This window comes from Cervus elaphus, chromosome 8 (genome assembly GCF_910594005.1).
Source record: "Cervus elaphus chromosome 8, mCerEla1.1, whole genome shotgun sequence".
In the NCBI taxonomy this organism is placed as follows: Eukaryota; Metazoa; Chordata; class Mammalia; order Artiodactyla; family Cervidae; genus Cervus; species Cervus elaphus.
In genome coordinates this window covers 7,135,872-7,161,014 of record NC_057822.1, presented here as the reverse complement: position 1 = coordinate 7,161,014, position 25,143 = coordinate 7,135,872, and the positions used below count along the sequence as shown (strand labels likewise).

General features: G+C 43.8%; 1 pseudogene; it reads left to right on the top strand.

Annotated features, from left to right (window-relative positions):
• The first annotated feature begins 18,611 nt into the window (after window positions 1–18,611).
• Window positions 18,612–19,712, top strand: LOC122698175 (annotated as a pseudogene).
• Window positions 19,713–25,143: the final 5,431 nt, after the last annotated feature.

Here is a 25,143-nt window from a genome sequence, read left to right as displayed (position 1 = left end):
TGAGTCCGTAATGCTATCCAACCATCTCTTTGATACTCCTCAATCGTGAGGAACAGGACAACAAAAGGATACAGTTTTGGATAGAAAGGTTAACCATGAACTCAGCAGGGGAACTCTGTTTTAAGGGAGCTTGGTTTCAATAGTTCTAATCCCTGTGAGCAAAACCCAATTGCACCCAGTCAGTGCTACTGCCAAACATGCTATGTGGCAGTTTCTGCTAACGTTCCACAGTATTTACCACATGACCCAGCCTTTCCAGTCCTGGTATTATCCAAGGGAAATGAAAGTGTGTATTCACACAAAGATTTATGCACAAATGTACATAGCAACTGTATTTGAAATAACTAAAGATGAAAAACAACCCAGATGCCTAACAATAAGAGAATGGACAAGCTGTGATCATGTTACCGAGCCCAAGCTTGTACTGCTGTCTATGCAACAGGCTAATAAATGGAAAGATCAGGCATTGGGGCGAGGAAGAGCGAAAGCCAGCAGGCTGAGAAGACCAGTGTCCCAAAGAACCAGCTTACCTGAAGTAGAATTGCGGCTTCTTTGATGCTGAAAGGGGAAAGAGGGCAGTTATTGCAAACTTCTTGGTGCTGGAATCCTTTGTTCTTGCAACTGTCCGCATAGGTCAGGTCACCGTGTTCCCATAAACCTTCCACCAAACAAATATTATTCTCTGTTCTGCAACTTTTCATCTCAATATAAAGGGGAAAGTGTTACACCTTTAAAGTTCAGAACCTTGAGAATGGGCTATTCTGTATATTTCCCCTACTGAGGAAACAGCATCCACTAACTGCAAATAGGATCCAATAACTCCTGTTGCTGGAATCAAGATTGCCGGGAGAAATATCAATAACCTCAGATATGCAGATGACACCACCCTTATGGCAGAAAGCAAAGAAGAACTGAAGAGTCTCTTGATGAAAGTGAAAGAGGAGAGTGAAAAAGTTGGCTTAAAACTCAACATTCAGAAAACTAAGATCATGGCGTTCGGTTCCATCACTTCATGACAAATAGATGGGGAAACAATGGAAACAGAGAGAGACTTTATTTTAGGGGGGCTCCAAAAATCACTGCAAATGGTGACTGCAGCCATGAAATTAAAAGACACTTGCCCCTTGGAAGAAAAGCTATGACCAACCTAGACAGCATATTAAAAAGCAGAGGCTTTACTTTGCCAACAAAGGTCTGTCTAGTCAAAGCTATGGTTTTTCCAGTGGTCATGTATGGATGTGAGAGTTGGACTATAAAGAAAACTGAGCGCCAAAGAATTTATGCTTTTGAACTGTAGTGTTAGAGAAGACTCTTGAGAATCCCTTGGACTGCAAGGAGATCCAACCAGTCCATCCTAAAGGAACTCAGTCCTGAATATTCCTTGAAAGGACTGATGCTGAAGCTGAAACTCCAATACTTTGGCCACCTGATGCAAAGAACTGACTCACTAGAAAAGACCCTGATGCTGGGAAAGACTGAAGGAAGGAGGAGAAGGGGATGACAGAGGATGAGATGGTTGGATGGCATCACCAACTTTATGGACATGAGTTTGAGTAAACTCTGGGAGTTGGTGATGGACAGGGAGGCCTGGTGTGCTGCAGTCCATGGGGTCTCAAAGAGTCGGACACGACTGAGCGACTGAACTGAACTCCTGTTGCAAAGCAACAGGAAGAAACTTTGCGGGGGTGGGGGTGGATAAGTTTTATATCTTAAATTGTGGTAGTCGTTACACGAGTGTATGCATTGTCAAATTTCATGGAACCCTGCACTTAAATGGGTGCATTTTATTGAATGCTCTTTCCTCAGCAGAGTTTTTAAAAAACTGTTCTGTTTCTGCAGGACTCTCAGAGATAGGCTCTGAATATGACACCTCAGTTCAGTTCAGTTCAGTTCAGTCGCTCAGTCATGTCCAACTCTGTGACTCCATGGACTGCAGCACTCCAGGCCTCCCAGTCCATCACCAACTCCCGGAGTTTACTCAAACTCATGTCCATTGAGTCGGTGATGCCATCCAACCACCTCATCCTCTGTCATTCCCTTCTCCTCCCACCTTCAATCTTTCCCAGCATAAGGGTCTTTTCTAGTGAGTCAGTTCTTGGCATCAGGTGGTCAAAGTATTGGAGTTTCAGCTTCAGCATCAGTCCTTCCAATGAATATTCAGGACTGATTTCCTTTAGGATAGACTGGTTGGATCTCCTTGCAGTCCAAGGGAAAAACCATCCCCGATCCTAAATCTAGGGTGCCCTGGAGAACGACCCCCCCCAGAAGTCATTCTCACCCAGGGTTCGGTTTGCGTGAGTTGAAAAGCTGAGCAAGTGAGGTTCCCTATCTCAGCTTCTCCTGCTGCAGCTGAGAGCTGGCCTGAACTATTTCAGGCCCAAGGGCAACATCCTTGAGAAGTTCTATCTGGAAGGAGTAGGAGATCACCATGGCAACCTGTCCCAGGCCCAGCCCTGGCCTGGCTCCAAGGCACACAAATAAAGCCATTGGAATGTGGTTGCAGGGCAAAGGGCGGGTGGAGAGAAAGTTGCCAAGTTTCCATGAAAACCAATAACGTGGGGCCTCAGGCCCTGGGAGCTGTCAGAGAAGCTCAGAGGGGCCCACAGGGATCAGCCCAGGGAAATGGAACACTTTCACAGATAGACAGACACACACACACACACACACACACACACACACACACATGCACGGTGCTTAGGGGACAGCAGCACTGCTTCCTGAAAAAGAGGCCAGATGAAATGAAAGCCTTGGCTTTAGAACCTGACACACAGTCCTTCCAGTGCCCAGTGACACTTCCCAGTAACCTCAGGCAAGTTTCTGAACTAGTTATCCCTTTGGCCCACTTGTCTCCTCTTTGCCTGGAGGCCACATTCTTCCTGAGACCTTTCCCCACAACTTTACATCAAACTGCAGTCTCCCCTGCCCCAAAATTCCTGCTCAGTTTTATTTTTCGTCTGGGCACTTAGCACCACTTGACATATGCTATATATACTTACTTATTCATCTTGTTTGTTGCCTTGTTCTTGTCAGTTCCACAAGGGCAGGACTTTTCGTCTGTCTGTCCATGCTCTCTTTCCAATGCCTAAAACAGGGCCTGGCGCATAGTAGATGCACAAGGAACACGACAGAGCATGGACTTCTCTGTACCTCAGTTTTCTCATCAGCAGAATGGGGATAATTCTACCCCCATGAGGCGAAAGTGAAAGTGAAGTCATTCAGTCGTGTCTGACTCTTTATGACCCCATGGACTACAGCCTACCACGCTCCTCCATCCATGGGATTTTCCAGGCAAGAATACTGGAGTGGGTTGCCATTTCCTTCTCCATCCATGAGGCTAAAGGGAGGGTTAAAGGAGTGGGTATAAGGCTGTGAGTTAGGTACCCAGACCTTAGTGGGGGCACTAGGGCAACTCACAGAGTCTTTGGGGAGACTTAATCATGGGGAGGCTTAATCATGAGCAGGCTCCTCATTCCCACCCTGCACTTTGGTCCACATTTAAGAGCAACTTTCCTGGGCTCTTACCTGGCCACCCTGACCCCTGAGTTCAAGAACTTACCTGTGTCCTTCTTCTGCAAAACCACTAGATCTTAAAGACAGTGGGATCAGAGAGTTGATCCACAGAGGCATTTTTCTCTCTCTGAATATTTGTTAGGAGAGTGAGCAAATGAACTCATTCATTCATAGAAAAACAGGTCTTAAAAAACGTACAGATGATTTGTACAGACAGGAAATGTTTAACCTATCAAAGGAGAGAACAGGTATTTCTTGCCTCTTAGAATGTGCGAGGTGACCTGTTAGGTACCTGAGATTCTTACACTGGTTCATCCTGCGTCAACCTTATAAGAAACGTATCCAAGAAGAAACAAACTGAGGTCAAGACTCTGGCCTGAGGCTGCAGAGCAGTAAATGGGACAAAAGGTGAACCCAGAATCAACAAGCCCCATCGCCTGTGTTCCTCCTGCTGCCCCACTCCACCTCCTTTGAAAATTCGTTGGGTAAAAGACCTCTTTGCCAAGCTAGGAACTTTGGATACATTCTGTAGGCAATTCTAAAAATAAGAAAAAGCGACTGACTATAAATATATGGGAACTACTAAAGGAAGGAAGAATTATTTCTGCCTGAGGTAAGTCAGAAAAGCTACCAAGTAGAGGCGGGACTGTTTGGGGACTTGTATTTCTATTTCATTAATTCATATTTGCAGAGGTTATCACTAGCTTTTGGTTCCAACCCATGACAATGAACAACATTTTCTGTTCATTTGAGTTTTCCATCTTGTCACATTTTCAGCAGGTCATTCCTTAGGGATCCTTTACTTTTATTTATAGCCGTTTACATCATTTCATTGCCAGAATTTAGCAAGTTCTGGCAACAGCCACTTTCAGAGGAGCTGAAGCCTCCAACGCTACAAACCTTGAAGAAAGCGTGGAATTTGGAGGCTGCTGGAACCAACTCTCATATTCAGTGACTTCACAGAGGTAGCTTGAAATTAGCCAAGGTGAAAGCGTGTACATGGCAGAAACTGACAAATGCTGCAGATCGAGGCTCTTTTTTGTTTCCCATTGAGAGCCGGTTGTTAAATGTTGCACCAACACACAACTGGCTCAGCTATTGTGAAAGAGCAGAAAGAATCCTGATAGAAGTTAGAAAACTTGAGTTTTAGCCTGGTGACATTACTAACTTACTTTGACCTCAAGCAAGTCATCTTATCTCCCGGGGGCCTTAGCTTCCTTGTCTATTAAATGGAGGGAGATTGACTAGATTAAAAAATCAGGATTGTTAGGTCCCCAAGTTATTCCTCAAAAAGAAAATGGTTTGAAAGTAATCTTCAATCGAGCAATATGCAACATGAAAGAAAGGAAAAGGGAAGGAAGGTAGGAAGAAAGAAAGAAAAGAAAGCCATGTATGAACCTCTGGATAAGACCAAATAGGTTAACTTAAATAGTAAATTATGTTTAGTGGTTAAAATCTTTCAAAACCTGAAACTCAAGGGAAAGATAATAAAAGCAGTCAGCCCTGTGTTCCCATCAGTCCAATGTATTGAACACCTGAAATGGGGCAGACACTCCTGGTCACCAAGGCTATCTTGCCAGGGAAGACGCAGTCCCTGATCCCAGGAGCCTGCAGACTAAGGAGGCAGATAGACAAGCAGGCAAGCATCATAACAAACAGGATTTGTGTTCCGATAGAGAACCAGGCTTCAAGAGAGCGCCCAGCAGGGGCGATATCAGTGTTGGGAGAGTCGAGGATGGCTTTTTGGGAGAAAAGACATCTAATGGGATTTAAACCCAGGGGTCAAACTGGGTAGGAACACTGGGGGAATTTCACAGGCATCAAAAGGAACTGAAAAGCATGAGACCAGTGGACGCTGGAAAGGTACACGGGGCCTTTTGTATCAAGTAAGGGAGATCAGAATTTTATCTTTAGAGTACTGAGAAGCCACTGAAACATGTGTAAACAAGAGAGTAATCTGAGCTTTAGAAAGTTCATCCAGGCTGTTATCTGGGGCAGGAATGGAAAGGAAGCAACACTGGAAACTGGGGGACCAGTTCAGAGACTTGCAGCAAAATGGGAGTCCAGTGACTTGGTAGAGAGTGAATGCACCAGGGCGTGTCTAAGTACCCTGAGGCTGCTGTAACAAAGTACCATGGATACGGTGGCTTGAATAACAGAAATATGTTCTCTCACAGTTCTGAAGGCTAGAAGTCCAAAATCCCAGTGCCAGCAGGGCTGTGTTCCCTCTGTCCCCTGGATAGATTCACCCTTCCTTCATCGTAGCCTCTGGGGGCCATCAGGCCTCAGGCTCCTTGGCTTGCAGCTGCCTCTCCCCGATTTCCACCTCTGTGTTCTCCCTGTGGGTCTCTGTCTCTTCACATCATCTTCCAACACCAGTTGTATTGGACTAAGGAGCCACCCTGCTTCAGCATAATCTCATCTCAACTAATTACACCAGCAACCACCTTATTTCCAAGTAAGGTCCCATTCTGAGATTCTGGGGACTAGGAATTTAAGAGATCTTTTAGGGGGGACACAGTTCAACTTATGAGGCTTCCCAGGTGGCACTAGTGGTAAAGAACTTGCCTGTGAATGCAGGAGACATTAGAGACGCGGGTTCGATCCCTGAGTCGGGAAGATCCCCTGGAGGAGGGAATGGCAACCCACTACAGTATTCTTGCCTGAAGAATCCCATGGACAGAGGAGCCTGGTAGGCTACAGTCTATAGAGTCGCAAAGAGTCGAACACAACTGAAATGACTTAGTACGTACACACTCAATTCAACTTAAAACAGGAAAAGATTTAAACACTGAATCTGTTGCCATAACTCAGGCTCTGTTCGCCGAATAGAAAAAAGGAGACAGCATTTGGGGTAACACAGAAAAGAGTAGCTTTTAGTGGTTTGCCAGGCAAAGGGGGCCACAGCGGGCTAATGCCCTCAAAACTGTGTGACCCACCCTGTAGGGGACAGTGAGGAGTTTTATAGTGTTCAAGGAGCAGGGCATGATCAGCTTGTGGACAATTCTGGGACTGGTAGGCATCAAGAGGAAGTTTCAAGCATCATCAACCCTCTGGTTTCAACCAGTCTAGAGTCTATCTTCTTGTGGTCAGCAGTTTTCATCTGGAGGGAGGTCTGCTTCCTATAAAAACAACCTAGTAATGTGTGTCAGACCTTTATCTCTTTCAGGGAACTAGAAGTTTGGTGATTCTGCTATGTGGCAACTTATAGTCTAAATTGTTACCAGTTCCCCAGCTCAACAGCTTTTTTTTTTCTCTACACCTTCATATTTGCCAATCATTAACACCTGAGTCAGCATTTTACTTCTAAGGACAAGAACACAGGGACTTGTGCAGGATTTCAAATCAGTAAGACTAACAAATTGTTAGGCACTGGGGGAGGGCAAATAAAAGAGAGAAGTCAAGTATTGCATGTTGATTTCTCAGTAACTGATGGTCAAGGGAACATAGGAAGGGGAGTGGATTTCAGAGAGAAGGTGATGTTTCATTTTGGATGTGTATCTACTTAAGAATGTGTTCAGCTGCAAAAAAAAAAACAAACAAAAACAAAAAAACCCAAGGCTCTTGGGTTTCCTTTTCCCATATAGCAAGCCCAGAGGTATGCAATCCAGAGTTGGTAAGTTGTACCCTGTCATTAGGAAGCCACGCTCCTTCTGTCTTTCCAGTTGCCAACCTTATAGTGTAGAGCTTTACCCTCCTATCTATGTGCCCTGGTCACCTACAGGCTAGTACAATTCCAGCACCACGACCACGTTCCAGACAAGCAGCAGCAGAAGGTGAAAACAGGAATAAATTCAGTCAGAAAAGCAAAAACATCCCGGAAATCCTGAGTTTGTGTGTCATCTGGCCACCTCTGCCTACAAAGGAGACTGAAGAGGACAGTACCTTCAGCCATAAACAAAGTCAAAGCTCTGCTAAAAAAATTAATAAAGAGAAAGTATATTTGGGGTATAACACTCACAGTTTCTACCCCAGTCCAACATTTTGGCTAGCCAACACTCAAACACATCCTTCTTCCCATAAATAAAAGGAACTTACCCCTCCCCCAAGAAATAGAGCTGCGAAGTTCACGCTAGCTGGTGACTCCAGTGCAAAATTCAAGACCTTTAGAGGTTTAGAGCCAAGATATTGCTTGAGTAAGGATCCATAAGCTTAAGCTTAAAGACAAATTTCTCTCCCTAACAGGAGAAGTGAGACATACAGACATAGATAGACATAACCTAAAGGATCACTTCTACAAGTGACTGATTCATGGGTTAATTGATTAATGAATTTTTTAAACCCTCTTTGGGAATAGGGAGCATGGCAAACACCCCGGAGCCCCTGGTCCCTGGGCAGGACAGTGAGCACTCACGGTCCTGGCCGTGGAGCTCCTTGACCAGCCCCTTCAGCAGCCCCTGTTCTAGCCCCTGGGGGGAGTCTCCTTGTTTGCTATTCCCTACTAAAACCAGATGGCACTTGAACCCAGCCAGAGCTCAGACTGGGCCAAGAATCCACGATCCCGGACTTAGGAGGGGACTCGAACCACTGTCTTCTAACTAAAACCATTCACCTGATACCTGGAGTTTCGGAAGCTCAGGTTCTTATGTCTCAGAGCCAGGAAGAATTCAGTGAGAGGCCACGTGGCAGGCAAAGAGTGGGCTTATTAGCACAGGATGCTTGTGAGAGATACAGTCTCTGCCCCAAGACTGGAGGACGTTATTTTTATAAGCAAAAGAAAAGTGGGGAGGGGAAGAAGACCGCCTCCTTTCCTCACATTGTGGGTAGCCGTCAAGGCTTACATCATTAATTCCTCCTTTTAACACTGTATGGTCTAACCGGGACTGTCATGGCACCAATTAAATCATATGTATGTTAGCAGAAGTGTGGTGACGTACTAAAATCTGGTAATTCATCTCAGATTTCAGTATAATGTCCCCTTTCATTTAATTTCTTTCCCTTTTCACCTCTAGTCCTATCTTGGCTGCCTGCAGAGATGCTACTCTTCAAGGATCATTAACTCCCTGATTTCATGTAGCCAACATTCTGACCCATATCTATTGTCTTGTGTTTCAGCTCTCAGGGTTTGTGGCTTGAGCATGCTTGGCGCAGGATGTGTCTGGTCTTCCTTCAAGGTAGCCTAGATTGTTGCTAGGTTACTGGATTCTTTTTTTGAGTAGTCATTAGCCTGTAACAGTCTCCCAAACTCCCTTAAAATTCCCTCTCTGCTTTAATCTGCTAGTGGAATTTTTTAATTAAAATAACTTTATTTATCCTACTCCCTCCCCATCACCACAGCTGCACCTGAGTCAGGCACTGGGAAGAATGCCCTTTCTGGAATCTGTCAAGCTTTGCCGACACTCCTGCTCATGCATATCCGGTCCCATCAATACCTTAGGGGCTTCACAGGCTGTGTTGAACAGCCCAGGAGGCTCTTTGATAGTCGAAACTTTTAAGATTTTAGCAGGCGTCCTCTATTTGCTTCAGTTCTATGAATAACCCTTATCAAAAGATCTTGTCCAGCCAGCTTTTTTCCAGAGCTGAAAATTGGCAGAATATGTCAACCCCAAATATGCTACTTTGGCATAAGGATTATTTTAAGATAAAGACATTTGAAAAACAGAAGGTACAAGAAGGACATTCTGACCACCCCTGCCCACCTCCCCACAGCCTGTACTATTCTTCCTGAAAGCAGGAGACAAAACTCCGTAGTGCAAGATGCCAGGAGGAAAGAAACATTCTTACCACCAGAGATGGGAGTGGGAGCAGGAGAAATCTATACAAACAGACCTTGTTAAAATAACTCATCTTACCTTAGTCTCCCCATATGTTTTACTTTTCCACTGTTGCCTGTCTTTGTTCAACCAGGTATATAAGCACTTAGGCCTCTACTCTTTGGGTTCTGGGCAGGAAGCAGGTCGGTCTTCATTTTCAAAATCCATATGCTGGGACTTCCCTGGTGGCCCAGCATTTAGGACTCTGAGTTTCCAAAGCAGGGGGTGTGAATTCAATCCCTGGTCAGGGAACTAAGATCCCACATGCCACCTGCCATGGCCAAAAGTTAAAAAAAAAAAAAAAATCCTTATGCTTTCTCCTGTTAATCTGTTTTAGTGAATTTAATTCTCAGGCCCAGCCAGAGACCCAGAAAGAATAAAGATAAAATTCTGCCTCCCCTGCAGAATCTTTAAGTCTAAAGACCTGATTTTTTACCTCTGTATCCCACCAACCTACTTCTCACTTAATTTAAAGGTCTTTGTCTCGAGACAATCCAAAATTAAAGGTGGGGGGAAGATGGTGGAATAGAACATGCACTCATCTCCTCCTGTGAGAGCACCAAAATCACAAGTAGCTGTTGACCAACCATCGACAGGAGGACACTGGAATCCACCAAAAAAAGACACCCCAAGTCCAAAGATATAGAAGAAGCTACAGCAAGACGTAGGAGGGGCACAGTCACGGTAAAATCAAATCCCATACCCGCCGGGTGACCCACGAACTGGAGAAGAATAATACCAAGGAAGTTCTCCACTGTTACGAAGGTTCAGAACCCCACATGAGGCTTCCCAGCCTGGGGACCTGACAAAGAGACTGGGAGTCTCCAACAGGACCTTGAAGCCCAATGGGATTTGGTTATGAGACTTCCACAGGACTGGGGGAAACAGAGGTTCCAGTCTTGGAGGGTACAAACAGAACCTTGCACACACCAAGACTCATAGAAAAGGAGCTGTAACTCCAAAGGAAACTGAACCCAAACTACCTGTTCGTGTTGAGGGTTTCCTGTGGAGGCGTGGGTGGGCAGGGGTTCACCGCCGGGCTGGGGGCCCTGGGAACAGATGTCTGGGAAGGTCACCTATGGTGTAAAACCTCTTGGAGGTCGCCATGAACCCGACCACAGAGGCCTTAAACCCAAGGGCTGAGTCGCCTCAGGCCAAAAAACTACCAGGGATAGAGCCAACCCCACCCATCAGCAGATAATTGGATTAAAGCTTTACTGAGCAAGGCCCTGCCCACCAGAGCAAGACCCAGTTTTTCCCACAAACACACCCTCCCATCAGGAGGCTTACATAAGCCTTTTAGCCTCTTTCATCAGGGCAGACAGAAGAGGAAAGAAGGACCACAGTCCCACAGTGACTAAAACAAAACCACTTTACAGCAAGTTAATCAGCATGAAAAAGCAGAAAATTACATCCCAGATGAAGGAACAAGATAAAATCCCAGAAAGACAACTAAATGAAGTGGAAATAGGCAATCTTCCCAAAAAAGAACTCAGAACAATGATAGTGAATATGATCCAGGATCTCAGAAAAAGAATGGAGGCAAAGATTGAGAAGATGCAAGAAATATTTACCAAAGACCTACAAAAACTAAAGCTGGTGGAGGTGATTGAATTCCAGTTGAGCTATTTCAAATCCTAAAAGATGATGCTGTGAAAGTGCTACAGTCAATATGCCAGCAAATTTGGAAAACTCAGCAGTGGTCACAGGACTGGAAAAGGTCAGTTTTCATTCCAATCCCAAAGAAAGGCAATGCCAAAGAATGCTCAAACTACTGCACAATTGCACTCATCTCACATGCTAGCAAAGTAATGCTCAAAATTCTCCAAGTCAGGCTTCAACAGAACGTGAACCGTGAACTTCCAGATGTTCAAGCTAGATTTAGAAAAGTCAGAGAAACCAGAGATCTAATTGCCAACATCTGTTGGATCATCAAAAAAACTAGAGAGTTCCAGAAAAACATCTACCTCTACTTTATAGACTACACCAAAGCCTTTGACTGTGTGGATCACAACAAACTGTGGAAAATTCTTCAAGAGATGGGAGTACCAGACCACCTTATCTGCCTCCTGAGAAATCTGCATGCAGGTCAAGAAGCAACAGTTAGAACTTGACATGGAACAACAGACTGGTTCCAAATCAGGAAAGGAGTACATCAAGGCTGTACATTGTCACCCTGCTTATTTAACTTATATGCAGGGTACATGATGAGAAATGCTGGACTGGATGAAACATAAGCTGGAATCAAGCTTGCCAGGAGAAATATCAAGAACCTGAGATATGCAGATGATACCACCCTTACGGCAGAAAGAGCCTCCTGATGAAAGTGAAAAAGGAGAGTAAAAAAAGTTGGCTTAAAATTCAACACTCGGAAAACTAAGATCTTGGCCTCTGGTCTCATCACTTCATGGCAAATAGATGGAGAAACAGTGGAAACAGTGACAGACTTTATTTTGGGGGCCTCCAAAATCACTGCAGATGGTGACTGCAGCCATGAAATTAAAAGACGCTTGCTCCTTGCAAGAAAAGCTATGACCAACCTAGACAGCATATTAAAAAGCAGAGGCATTACTTTGCCAACAAAGGTCTGTCTAGTCAAAGCTATGGTTTTTCCAGTAGTCATGTATAGATGTGAGAGTTGGACTATAAAGAAAGCTGAGCACTGAAGAATTGATGCTTTTGAACTGTGACGTTGGAGAAGACTCTTGAGAGTCATTTGGACAGCAAGGAGATCAAACCAGTCAACCCTAAAGGAAATCAGTCCTGAATATTCATTGGAAGGACTGATGTTGAAGCTGAAACTCCAATACTTTGGCCACCTGATGAGAAGAACTGACTCATTGGAAAAGACCCTGATGCTGGGAAAGATTGAAGGTGGGAGGAGAAGGGGACAACAGAGGATGAGATGGTTGGAGGGCATTACCGACTTGATGGAGATGAGTTTGAGTAAACTCCAGGAGTTGGTGATGGACAGGGAAGCCTGGCATGCTGCAGTCCATGGGGTCACAAAGAGTTGGACACGACTGAGTGATTGAACTGAACTGAACTGAACAAGAACTAAAGAAAAAAACAAACAGAGATGAGTAATACACTAGAAGAAATCCATAGCAGAATAACTCAGGCAGAAGCACCGGTAAATAACACGGAGGACAGAATGGTGGAAATCACTGCCTCAGGACAGAATATAGGATAAAGAATGAAAAGAAATGAAGACAACCTAAGAGACCTCTGGGACAACATTAAAAGCATGAACATTGGCATTATAAGGGTAGAAGAGAGAGAGAGAAGATGAGAAAATATTTGAAGAGATAATAGGTGAAAACTTCCCTAAGATGGGAAAGGGAATAGTCAGCCAAGTCCAGGAAGCACAGAAAGTCCCAGGCAGGATAAACCCGAGGAGGAACACACCAAGACACATAGTAACCAAACTGACAAAAATTAAACACAGAGATAAAATATTAAAAGCAACAAGGGAAAAACAGCAAAGGACATACAAGGGACCTCCCATCAGGTTATCTGCTGATTTCTCAACAGAAACTCTACAAGCCAGAAGGGAATGGCATGACATATTTAAAGTGATGAAAGGGAAGAATCTGCAACCAAGAATACTCTACCCAGCAAGACTCTCCTTCAGATTTGGTGGAGAAATTAAAATCTTTCCAGACAAGCGAAAGTTAAGAGAATTTAGCACTGCCAAACCAGCTTTACAACAAATGCTAAAGGAACTTCTCTAGGGAGAAAACAAGAGAAGGAAAAGCCCTACCTGCAGAAAATAAACCCAAAACAATTAAGAAAACAGCAATAGGATCATACATATCAACAATTATCTTAAATGTAAGTGGATTAAATGCACCAACCAAAATGCATAGACTGGCTGAGCAGATGAAAACATGTGCATGTATGCACATCCACTTACCACATCACTCTGCTTGACCCCCCAAATTGTATGTAATTATTTTATATTGTTAGGTTAATCGTGTTCTCATTATGGCTTGCCATTGTAGTTATCTTTTATTTTTTGTCCAGCTAGTGATTGTGAAAACTGACAAACATCTTTTACTATTGTGATTATTTAAGTATTACACACTTAATACCATTGTGTCATGATTAGTCAACAGAAAAATTATAAAATTCTATATCACCAAAGCTACCTTTTAATAGAAAAACCTGTAATAATTTTTTTAAATCCAGATACATATCAGAATTATCTTAGAATTTTTTGAAAAATACAAATGCCCAGGTATTGCTTGGGTTTTTTTTCCTGCCAGAGGTCCAGATACATTTCTAATGAGCAGCCATGTTTAAAAACGACTGGACTATATGAGGATGTTTTGCTTTTATCTAGTTTGTTTCACTTTTTCTATTTCATAGTCAGCTCCCATTTCATTTGGTTTACGTTTTCCAATTCCTCCGCCTCTTTTTCTTTTTGATGTTCTTTCTCAAGCCTTTATCGGACATAGTAGAAAAGCTTTTGTAAACATACATATAAATAATATGTATAATATATATTAGAAAATTTATGAATTTTTACCTAACTAAAAATTTATGACATTTTGATTCCACTTGTTTGACTTCGTATGAATAGAATGCTAGATTTTTAATTTTAAAAAATAGATAAAGAGCAAGCGAAAAAGATTTACTATAAACATGGGTAACTACAGGGAATATCTTGTAATAACCTGTAATGGAAAATAATTTTTAAAATAACATGTGTATATGTAACTGACTCACACAAAAAAAGAATTCTGTTTTTTGAAATTTAGTAGTGTGTAACTTTTTGGCACTTTTTCTTAATGTTCTATGGACATCTAATAACAGTGTATGAGATACAAAATTTTAAATATGTTTGTGTAGGATATAATTAATATAAATTAATTAAATATAAATCTATTATACTTAAACTATTAATGATGTCATTCAAGACACTCCTATTATTTTTTTCTGCACTTTGATAAAATACTCTCAGAAGAATGTTTATATGTCTCATATGATCATATATTGTTTCTTTTCCCTTATGTTTCTTCTGATCTTTGCTTTATGTATCTTTGTTTCTTTGTTGTTAAGGTGTCTAATGGTTTATGATGTCTAACTTCTTTGTGAATTGTACCCTTTATCATTAAAAATATTAATCTTTGTTTCATTTAAAATAAATGAATTTAAAAGGAAAAAAAGATAGATAAGGGAGGGCTGCAGTGGACAAGGAAATGACCAGTGCCCACTTTGCTAATAGACTTTACTCCCTTGAACTGGCAGATAATTCTTACAGAAAACCTGTTTTGGAGGACTTTGCCAAAGGGGCAGGAAATCACCAGTACAACAACATCAATATTCTAAATTTTTTCCACCATTTCCTCTAGCCCTGATTGGCATGACTATGACTCTGTCCCATTGTGTAGCAAAAAAACAGTTTGACCAAATGCCACTTCATAACAAAGTGCACCAGCTTTCCAGCCTCACTAACTACTATTCTCCTCCTCACAGTTAATTCCACAGATTAGGACCTGTGACTTCCAGAAACCACCTTAAAATACTAAATTTTACATGCATCAGTTTTCCTAATTGCAGGCAACAGAAGCTGATCCTGGCTGGTTACACAGAAAATAAGGGTATTACAATGATCTCAATAGCCCACAGAATCTGTGTGGAACTGAAGAAACTGGCTCAAGATTAAGCTTCCAAGTAAAGTTTCTAAAACCAAAACCCTGGCCTGATGGAGAAACTACTGCTCTGCCACTGTGGCCGCCACCAGGATGCACCAAGGCCCCCATCTGCAATTCAGTCCGACTCTCCATTTGACTCCAACCACTGCTACACCAGTAATGCGCTTCCCAGGCGGTGCAATGGTAAGGAATTTGCCTGCCACTGCAGCTGATGCAAGAGATCTGGCCGATCCCTGGATCAGGAAAATCTCTTGGAGTAGGAAACAGCATCCCCCTCTAGTATTCTTGTCTGGAAAATTCCATGGACAGAGGAGCCTGGCGGGCTACAGTCCATGGGGTGACAAGTAATTGAACACGACTGAGCACGCACATGCACACACACATACTAGTAACACCATCACTTGTGCATCAAGAGCTCAACCCAGCTTGCAGTTGCTGTATCCCTGAAAGCCTCTGCCACTGCCCGGGAAGTGGTTTCCACTCCAAGCCTCCTTCCTCAAACTGCTCCTTCTGAATCAGAGTTTCATAGGGACAAGTCCTCTTGGTGGAGAAGAGCTCACAGGCCTGAGCCTGACCACAAAAGAGGCTGGAAAACACCTCTGGGGTAGAGACGGGATTCAAGTGGCTAGAAACTCCCCAAACAGAGCAAAAAGTGCTGAGAAGCCAGAAAAGATGAAGGGTTATGTGGGGCACTCAAGTGGAGCAATCTGGCCAATGATGACAAGGCATATCTACAGTTTGGGAGAGTTACATGGGCTCAGAAGCACAGAGATGGTGCTATGGGTTGAACTGTGTCTCCCCCAAATTTATATCCTCACCTTCCAGGTGAGGCTTCCCAGGTCATGCCAGTGGTAAATAACCCACCAGCCAATGCGGCAGACGCAAGGGGATCGTGTATTCTTAGCTGGAGAATCTCACGGACAGAGGAACCTGTCACAAGAGAGTTGGACAGGACTGAGCACACTCGCCCACGTCCTCACCTCCAGTATCTCAGGATGTGTCCTCAGTTTGGAGACAGGGTCTTTGCAGAGGTGATCGAGTTAAAATGAGATCATGAGAGTTGGCCCTAATCCAACATGACTGGGAAATTTGGACGCACAGATTGCCATGGAAAGATAAAGGCAGCAAGCCAACAGACATCAGAAAATGCCAGCAAAATACTAGAAGCTAGGAGAGAGGGATGGAACAGATTTTTTTCCCCTCACAGACCTCAGAAGGAACCAACCCCACCACACCTTGATCTTGGACGGCTAGTCTCCGGAGCTGTGAGACCATAAATTTCTGTTGCTTAAGCCACTCAGTCTGCAGTGTTTTCCTACAGAAACCTTAGGAAACTAACACAGATGGTAAATTAAGCCAGGGAATTAGGTAATTTGCCTAGGATAGATGTGTTGATGCAAAGGGAAGTGATCTCAGAGAGACAGGAGGGAGTGGTCCTGAAGACAGACCTTAGTTCCCTGCCCAGAAACTCAACCTGGGCAGCCTGGATGAAATTAAGATCATGGCATCTGATCCTATCCCTTCATGGCAAATAGAAGGGGGAAAAGTGGAAGCAGTGACAGATTTTATGTTCTTGGACTCCAAAATCACTGCGGATGGTGAAATTAAAAGACCCTTGAAAGGAAAGTTAATGACAAACCTAGACAGCATATTCAAAAGCAAAGTCATCACTTCGCCAACAAATGTCAGTAGAGTAAAAGCTATGGTTTTTCCAATAGTCATGTATGGATGTGAGAGATGGACCATAAAGAAGGCTGAGAGACAAAGAAATGATGCTTTCGAATTGTGGTACTGAGAGTCTCTTGGAGAGTCCCAAGGAGATCAAAGCAGTCAGTCCTAAAGGAAATCAACACTGAATATTCATTGGAAGGACTGATGCTGAAACTGAAGCTCCAATATTTTGGCTACCAGCTGAGAAGAGCCAACTCATTGGAAAAGACCCTGATGCTGGGAAAGATTGAAGGCAAAAGGAGAAGGGGGCGACAGAGGATAAGATGGTTAAATAGCATCATCAACTCAATGGGCCTGACTTTTGTTGCAGAGTCTGATATGACTTAGAGGCTGATCAACAACAGCCTGGATGAAAACGGGGAAACCTAACTGCTAGACCACCAAGGGTTATAGGTTAGAGCTAAAGTGGCCCTGGCTCCTGCCACCCTCCCACCCCATTTGAAAGCAAGAATGTTTCAAGAAGGCAGCAACTGTAACAACAGGTGCAAAGTTTATTATCAGAGGCACAGCACAAGTGGGACAGCACACAAAGAAGCAAATTGTTTTTAAGACTGGAGCAAGGCAGAGAAACACAGCCAGAGAGCACCGCTGTGAGCATCATTCCTGAGGAGGAGGAGCACAGTGAGGAGGTGATGTGAATCACTTATGCAGGGCGGTCCTTCCAGGTCTTTGATTCCCTTTGGCCAATTACTTCTTTTTTCACATCTGATCCATCCAAGGACCCTCCCCAACCCGTGTGGCGCAGAGTTTTACCAAGATGGATTCCACCACACAGGCCTGTGGGGTGGTGCCCCTTCCTACATGACCCCCAAGAAGCCTTCCTGTGCATGGGCAGACAGGAACGTTTTCCTCGACCTCAGCTGCGGGCACTTTATCTCTGCCATTACCTTTGTCCTTGGAGCGTCTGGGGAAAAACAAAGCTTCAATTTTATTCCACTTGACAGATACCAGCTGTCCAGCCTGGAGGCCCATCCACCTCCTACCCTACTCAGGGAAGAAGAGGGAGGGTGAATATTTGGGGCTATATTGAAGGAAGGAGTTTCTTCTTCTCCATGAGAGAAAGAAGGCAAAACCGGATGCAGGTGAGATGAGGATTCCTGGGGAGTGACCTTTCAGGAAGCCGGAATATCCTCAAGAATAACCTGAAGGGAAGTAGGAAGACAGAGTAGGAAGGGAAGCATGCCACAATAGCAAAGTGCCACGAAGGGCACCCTGACTTGGGCTGTCCGCCTGCTCAGGGAAGCTCTCACACCCCAGAGTCACTCCAGTCATGGGGCAAGGTTGCTGGGCTGCTGGGCGATTTGTACTCCCAAACCCATCAGTCAGAGGTTAAGAGGCGCCCTTTGTGGGTGGAGGCGGGGAGGGCAGAAATTCCAGGCCACCTGTGCTTCTCTGCGCAGGGAGAGGGATTCGGGCAGCCTGAGGGCAAAGCTCGGACAAGAGTCAGAGGTGCTGGCTGTGGGCAGTGAAGGCACATGGGGGGGCTGTGTGCTGCCAGACAGTGAAAGGAATCCAAGATGACGTGGGCAGAGCCCCAGCAGCCTCTGCGATACAGCTGGGGGTTGGCAGACGTCTCTTCATGTCCGCCAACAGGAAAGTGAGTAGAAAGGGAGACCACGGAGAGGCCAGGACCTTGGCAATTTTAACCAGTTTGAAGAACAGATGTCGTGGGAGCAACTGGGTAAAATAAAGAAAGAAATAAAAATTGCGAAGGATGAGAGGGTGTGGTGATGATACAAGGTCCAGGGTGTGACCGTGGCAGTGGGTACTTAGGTGGAACAGAAGTAAGGTCACGGGAGTTACGAAGGCCCAAGAACCACCAGGCTGCTCTCACAATATTGCTAGTGCCTGCATCACCCACTCCTCCGCCCCGCTCCCCTCCTGGCCGAAGCCTGGGGGGCCAGGACCACTGCAACCCCTACCAGCTAAGTGCAAAGATGAAATAGAATTAGAAACCATGGTTTGGCTTGAAGACCAGAACATCAGACACCAGCAGATAAGACTGAAGACAGAAAGACTTTATGAAACATTCACAGCATTGACTCGACAAGTTCTTCGAAAGATATCTCACAGACATGAACTGTTTTTTCCAGATTCAAGATCTCCAGGTAACAGTTGACTGGCTTCTTGGTTCAGCCATGAGACTTGATTATGCAGATAATGCTGAAAACTATAAGGACTTGGGACCTGATAATGCAAAACATGTAGAAAGAAAGAAAGTGAAGTCGCTCAGTCACATTTGACTCTTTGTGACCCCGTGGACTGTAGCCTACCAGGCTCCTCCGTCCGTGGGATTCTCCAGGCAAGAAGACTGGAGTGGGTTGCCATTTCCTTCTCCAGGGGATCTTCCCGACCGAGGGATCAAACCTGGGTCTCACACATTGCAGGCAGACGCTTTACCCTCTGAGCCACCAGGGAAGCCCAAACATGTAGACAGTACAACTAAAACTGCCGAGCCCTGCATCAGTTTGGATGTAAATAATCCTGCTTGGAAGGCTGGGTATAGGCTTTGCTATCCTTCTTCAGATTCCGTGTCATGGTGACTACGATAGTGGTTAAGCTTCAGGTGATGGTTAAGGCAATTCTCACTGTGGTCCAGGAGCTCCTGACACAGGATGTTGTTGCTGGGGCAAGCCAAACAAAAGGAGGCTTGCCTGGTGCTTCAGACGAGCATATTCTTGGTTTTGACACAGGAAATGCAGTTCTCTGTGAAGTTGCTCAAGTTCTGCTGCAAATAGAAGAGCTCGGAGAGCTGCAGACAAAAATGAAGGCAGCCGGAGTGGCTGTCCAGGCAATTCTTGCTGATCCAAAGACAGACCACGAAGCCAGAGGATTGTGGGGAATACCAGGTTCAACTGGCCACATATTTGGAAAGAATCATTCTTAACAGACTTATCTGATGGATATAAGAGGAACTTAGAACATTCTAGAAGAAGTCAGTCTTATCCTAAATTTGTTGGGCTGTGGAGAAGGCAATGGCAACCCACTCCAGTACTCTTGCCTGGAAAATCCCATGGACGGAGAAGCCTGGTAGGCTGCAGTCCATGGGGTCGCTAAGTGTTGGACACGACTGAGCGACTTCACTTTCACTTTTCACTTTCATGCATTGGAGAAGGAAATGGTGACCCACTCCAGTATTCTTGCCTGGAGACTTCCCAGGACGGGGGAGCCTGGTGGGCTGCCGTCTATGGGGTCGCACAGAGTCGGACACAACTGAAGCGACTTAGCAGCAGCAGCAGAAGACAGTGTCATCCAAGTACACTGATCGGTGAGAGTTCTGTTTAGCCCCCACAGCTCTATCAGCAGTTGAACCCAGCAGAGGGAGTGGACATGATTCAGGTTTCCAGGAATGTGTCGGCGATGGCCTGTACCGATTTGCTTCTGACAGAATCAGCCAGCACTACAGGGTAAGCCTGCAAGTTCCTGGACAAAATTGGTTTACTCAGCTCTGTAACTCCAGAACCTAACAGATGCCCACCGTGCATACCAGAAAGAAGCTCTCTAAACCCTTGTTGATTGAGGGCAGGAGGAGAAGGGAAAAACAGAGGATGAGATGGTTGGATGGCATCACCGACTCAATGGACATGAGTTTGGGTGAACTCCGGGAGTTGGTGATGGATAGGGAGGCCTGGCATGCTGCAGTTCATGGGGTTGCAAATAATCGGACATGACTGAGCGACTGAATTAAACTGGAACTCTTGTTAATTGAATGATTACTGGTTTATACTATTTGTGATGGAATTTAGCATGGCCAATTAGTAACAGGAAGTATTATCAAGACATTTAAGTTCAAGTTAAATTTGAGTAAAGATTGAATTAGTGACTCCCCCACAAAATCCTTGAAATAGAGCAAAATGGAGGCTATTTTTTTGTGTGTAGTATAAAACATCTAACAGAAGATTTTCTATCTTAACCATCTTTAAATGTACAGTTTAGTCATGTTAAGTATATTTACATTGCTGTGAAACAGATTTCCAGAACTTTTTCAGCTTGTAAATCTGAAACCTTATACTCACTTAACAACGCTCTCAACTTTTGCCCCACTCACCAGCCCCTGGTACCCCATGAATCTACTTCACATATGTGAAATCATACAGTATTTATCTTTTTGTGATTGGTTTATTTCATTTAGCATAACACCCTCAACTTTCACCCATGTTGTAGCATGTGACAAGATTTCTTTTCTTTTTAAGGCTAAATAATATTCCATTGTATGTATATACTGTATTTTCTTTATCCTTTATTTCTTCCTTCTATATCTTACTCATCTGTTGACAGACATTTGGAGTGCTTTACCTCTTGGCAATTGTGAATAATGCTGCTATATATATGGTTGTATGCATGTATCTCTTTGAGACTCTGCTTTCATTTATCTCGGATATACACACTCAGTTCTATTTTTAATTTTTTTAGGATCTTCCTTACTGTTTTCCATAGTGGTTGCAACATTGCACAGTCTTGACAACAGTGCACAAGTGTTCCTGTTTCACCATATCCTCACCAAACCATCTTATTTTCTGGGTTTTTAGCAGCCTTTCTAATGAACGTGAGGTGATATGTCATTGTGGTTTTGATTTGCATTTCTCTGCAACAATTATAGGATACCCTGTATTCATTTTGATGATCGTATTTCCAAGCCTTCTATTCCCAAAATCTAACCGATTAATTAATAATCACATAATTTCTCTTCAACAATGACTAATCCAACTTACATCAAAACAAATAATAAATATCCATAATTATAAAGGACAAACCTGGTGATTAGTGATGTTGAGCATCTTTTCATGTGCTTGCTGGCCACTTGAATGTCACCTTCAGTGAAATGTTTAGTGAAGTCTTTTGCCTATTTATTATCAGAGTATTTAGGGGCTTTTGTTTTAAGAATTCTTTATTTATTCTAGATATTAATCCTTTATCGGACATATGATTTTTAAATAATTTCTCCTATTCCATAGGTTGCTTTTTCTCTCTGTTCACTGTGTTCTTTGATGCACAAAATTTTCAGGTTTGAGGTGATCAAAATATAGACAAAATTTTAACCACAATGAAGTAGCTAAGAGTTTGTGAACCTAATATATCTAATGTTGGCAAGAAAATCTTGCTTATATGGTTAGGAAGTTATTCAAGGTAAATTTAAATTTTCACTAATATCTGTGTTGGCTTTTGCAATTGACCCTGCAGTTACTCTAAGCTATATTCCTCAAAGGACTCTGTGCAACCCCGGACCTGCTTAACACAATAACACAATAAAGCTGATGTTATAAGACATGGTTCAATAAGACCAAAAAAGCAAACAAAGAAAGAAAAACAAAAAGTAAAACATGGTATAGAAATTATCACTAAGGAAATGTTTTGAGCTGTGTAGTGTCCTAGAAACCAAGTAAATGAAGTATGCTAGGTGCTACATGCTGTTGTTCAGTCGCCCAGTCGTGTCCAACTCTGTGACCCCACGGACCGCAGCACGCCAGGCTTCCCTGTCCATCACCATCTCCCGGAGCTTGCTCAAACTCATGTCCATTGAGTTGGTGATGCCATCCAACCATCTTGTCCTCTGTCCTCCTCTTCTCTTCCTGCCTTCAATCTTTCCCAGAATCAGGGCCTTTTCTAATGAATCAGTTCTTCACATCAGGTAGCCAAAGTATTGGAGTTTCAGCTTCAGCATCAGTCCTTCCAATGAATATTCAGGACTGATTTCCTTCAGGATGGACTGGTTGAATCTCCTTGCAGTCCAAGGGACTCTCAAGAGTCTTCTCCAACACCACAGTTCAAAAACATCAATTTGTTGCCTCTCAGCCTTCTTTATGGCCCAACTCTCACATCCATTACATGATTACTGGAAAAAACAAAGCTTTGACTAGAAGGACTTTGTTGGCAAAGTAATGTCTCTGCTTTTTAACATGCTGTCTAGGTTGGTCATAGCTTTTCTTGCAGCAAGCAAGTGTCTTTTAATTTCATGACTGCAGTCACCATCTGAAGTGATTTTGAGCCCAAGAAAATAAAATCTGCTTCCACTTTTTCCCTTTCCATTTGCCATGAAGTGAAGGGACCATATGCCATGATCTTAGTTTTCTGAATGTTGAGCTTTAAGCCAGCTTTTTCAATCTCCTCTTTCACCTTCAAGAGGCTCTTTAGTTCCTCTTTGCTATCTGCCATAAGGGTGATACCATCTGCATATCTGAGGTTATTGATATTTCCCCCAGCAATCTTGATTCCAGCTTGTGCTTCATTCAGCCTGGCATTTCACATGATATACTCTGCATAGAAGTTAAATAAACAGGGTGACAATACAGGGTGTCATTACAGCCTTTACATACTGCTTTCCCAATTTTGAACCAGTCTGTTGTTTCATGTCCCATTTCTAACTGTTGCTTCCTGACCAGCATAAAGTTTCTCTGCATACAGGTTTCTCCATATAGGAGGCAGGTAAGGTGGTCTGGTATTGACATCTCTTTAAGAATTTTCCAGTTTGCTGTGATCCACACAGTGAAAGGTCTTAGCATAGTCAATGAAGCAGAAGTAGATGTTTTTTTTCTGGAATTCTCTTACTTTTTCTATGATCCAATGAATGTTGGCAATATGATCTCTGGTTCCTCTGCCTTTTCTAAATCCAGCTTGAACATCTGGAAGTTCTTGGTTCAGGATCTAATTAAAGGAAAGAAAAACAGTTTTAAGCATTTCAAACAGAAGTAATTAATAAAGGAAATGGCTACAAGAGTATTAGAAGAGATGAAGGGGCAAGAGAGGAAAGGGGTGATCTCTCAAAGATTACTAACTTCAGGAAACCATCACCACTCTGGGCTAGAGGAGCAAAAGTGTTACCTAAAGCCCAGGGACACGGTATCCCTAAGGCGCCTGTTGGCTGTTGGAGCCCAGTTGTCTGAGCAGGAGTCTGGGAGCCTGCGCTTTCGGGTGGTTGCTTTCTTGTCCACAGCCACCACCCAGATTCACTGCTGCCATTGTCACTAGAGCCAAAGTGGTCACCACCACCAACACTGTCTTCTCAGCTGCTCTGCTGTCGCTGACGCCACGAGAAACCAGAGTCAGAAAGGTAGTCAATTCCCTCTTCCTTTCATCTTGCAATGCCTTACGTTGACAAAACCTAAACAGAAACCAGCTAGCTCGGGAATCTGGAAAATATAATTTCTCTCTCACTGATATATAGCAGAGCATAAGGACTGAAAGCAGTAAACAAATGACCAGCACAGGCTACCCTCTTGGTCACGGAGCATCCCTTCCCATTCTTCTACTTCGATTTAGACTCAAAGACTGAATAGAAGTTACTTACCAATGCTGCCTACATCTAAGAAACCTTTCACGTGTGCTGTGTGCTCAGTCATGTCTGACTTTTTGTGACCCCATGGGCTATAGCCCAGCAGGCCCCTCTGCCCATGGGCTTCCCAGGCAAGAACAGTGGAGTGGGTTGTCATGCCCTCTGTCGGGGGATCTTCCTGAAAAAGTGATTGAAACTGCATCTCCTGTGTCTCCTGCAATGCAGGCAGAATCTTTACCCACCAAGTCAGCCTTTCATAGGTCTCCATTATCTTCAGTGTAAAGTTAAAGCCCCATAGTTTGGAGGTTAAGAACCTACCAAGCTAGACCAAGCTTCCTTTCACTTCTCACTATCCCAGTTAGATTGATCCATATTTCATTTCCCAAACACATCTTGTATGTTTCTACCTCTAAGCCTTTGAGCTTGTCATTTCCCCCACCCAGAACGCATTCCCCATCTCATCTTTTCTACCTCCTGTGCTTCAAGCCTACCCAGTGTTCTCACCATGGATCAGGTTCAATTCCTGCTCACCGTCCCCTCCCCAAGGCACCAGCCCTCAGGACTTTTTCCACCCTCTGAATTCCTCACGTCTATCCCACTGATAGTGACCAATTAGCCTTCCTGGCACCCCTATGGCAACTAGTGGCATATTGCTTCCAACCTATCCATTTACCGACTGATTTCTGGCAGTGGAAGATAGAGAAAATGAATTGGCAATGCATAGCCAGCTATTAATTTGAAGCCCAGGCATTTACTGCCTGCCTGATATCAGCTTTCCTGCAGCCTCCCGTAGGCCCCACTAGGCTCCACCTGTTTGATTCCGAGTTGTAATTTGCAGCAGTTTGTCAGCTTTCCATAGCAAACTTCAAGGGAGCTCAGCTGGCCTTCAGAGATATTGTTCTCAGATTACTACCAAGCTAGCAACCTGATTGAGGGTATTACTAAGCCACACAGCTTGCCAGCTAGTATCAAGTCAAAGCAGAAGCAAACAAAATGTTTTTGAGGGTGTTGCTCAACAGGAATTGTGAGAAAACTTGCAAAGACTCAGAACTGAACAAATTTCTGCATAGCCATCCTGAGTCTCCTACTGACAAAGATTAAAAGAAGCAAAGGTGCTATAAACCCTCCTTCTCTATGGAAGTTTATGATTAGCTCCTACCAACAAAAAAAAATTCTTCATCAACAGGAAGGGCAAGAAGCAAAGAACCAAAGACATGAT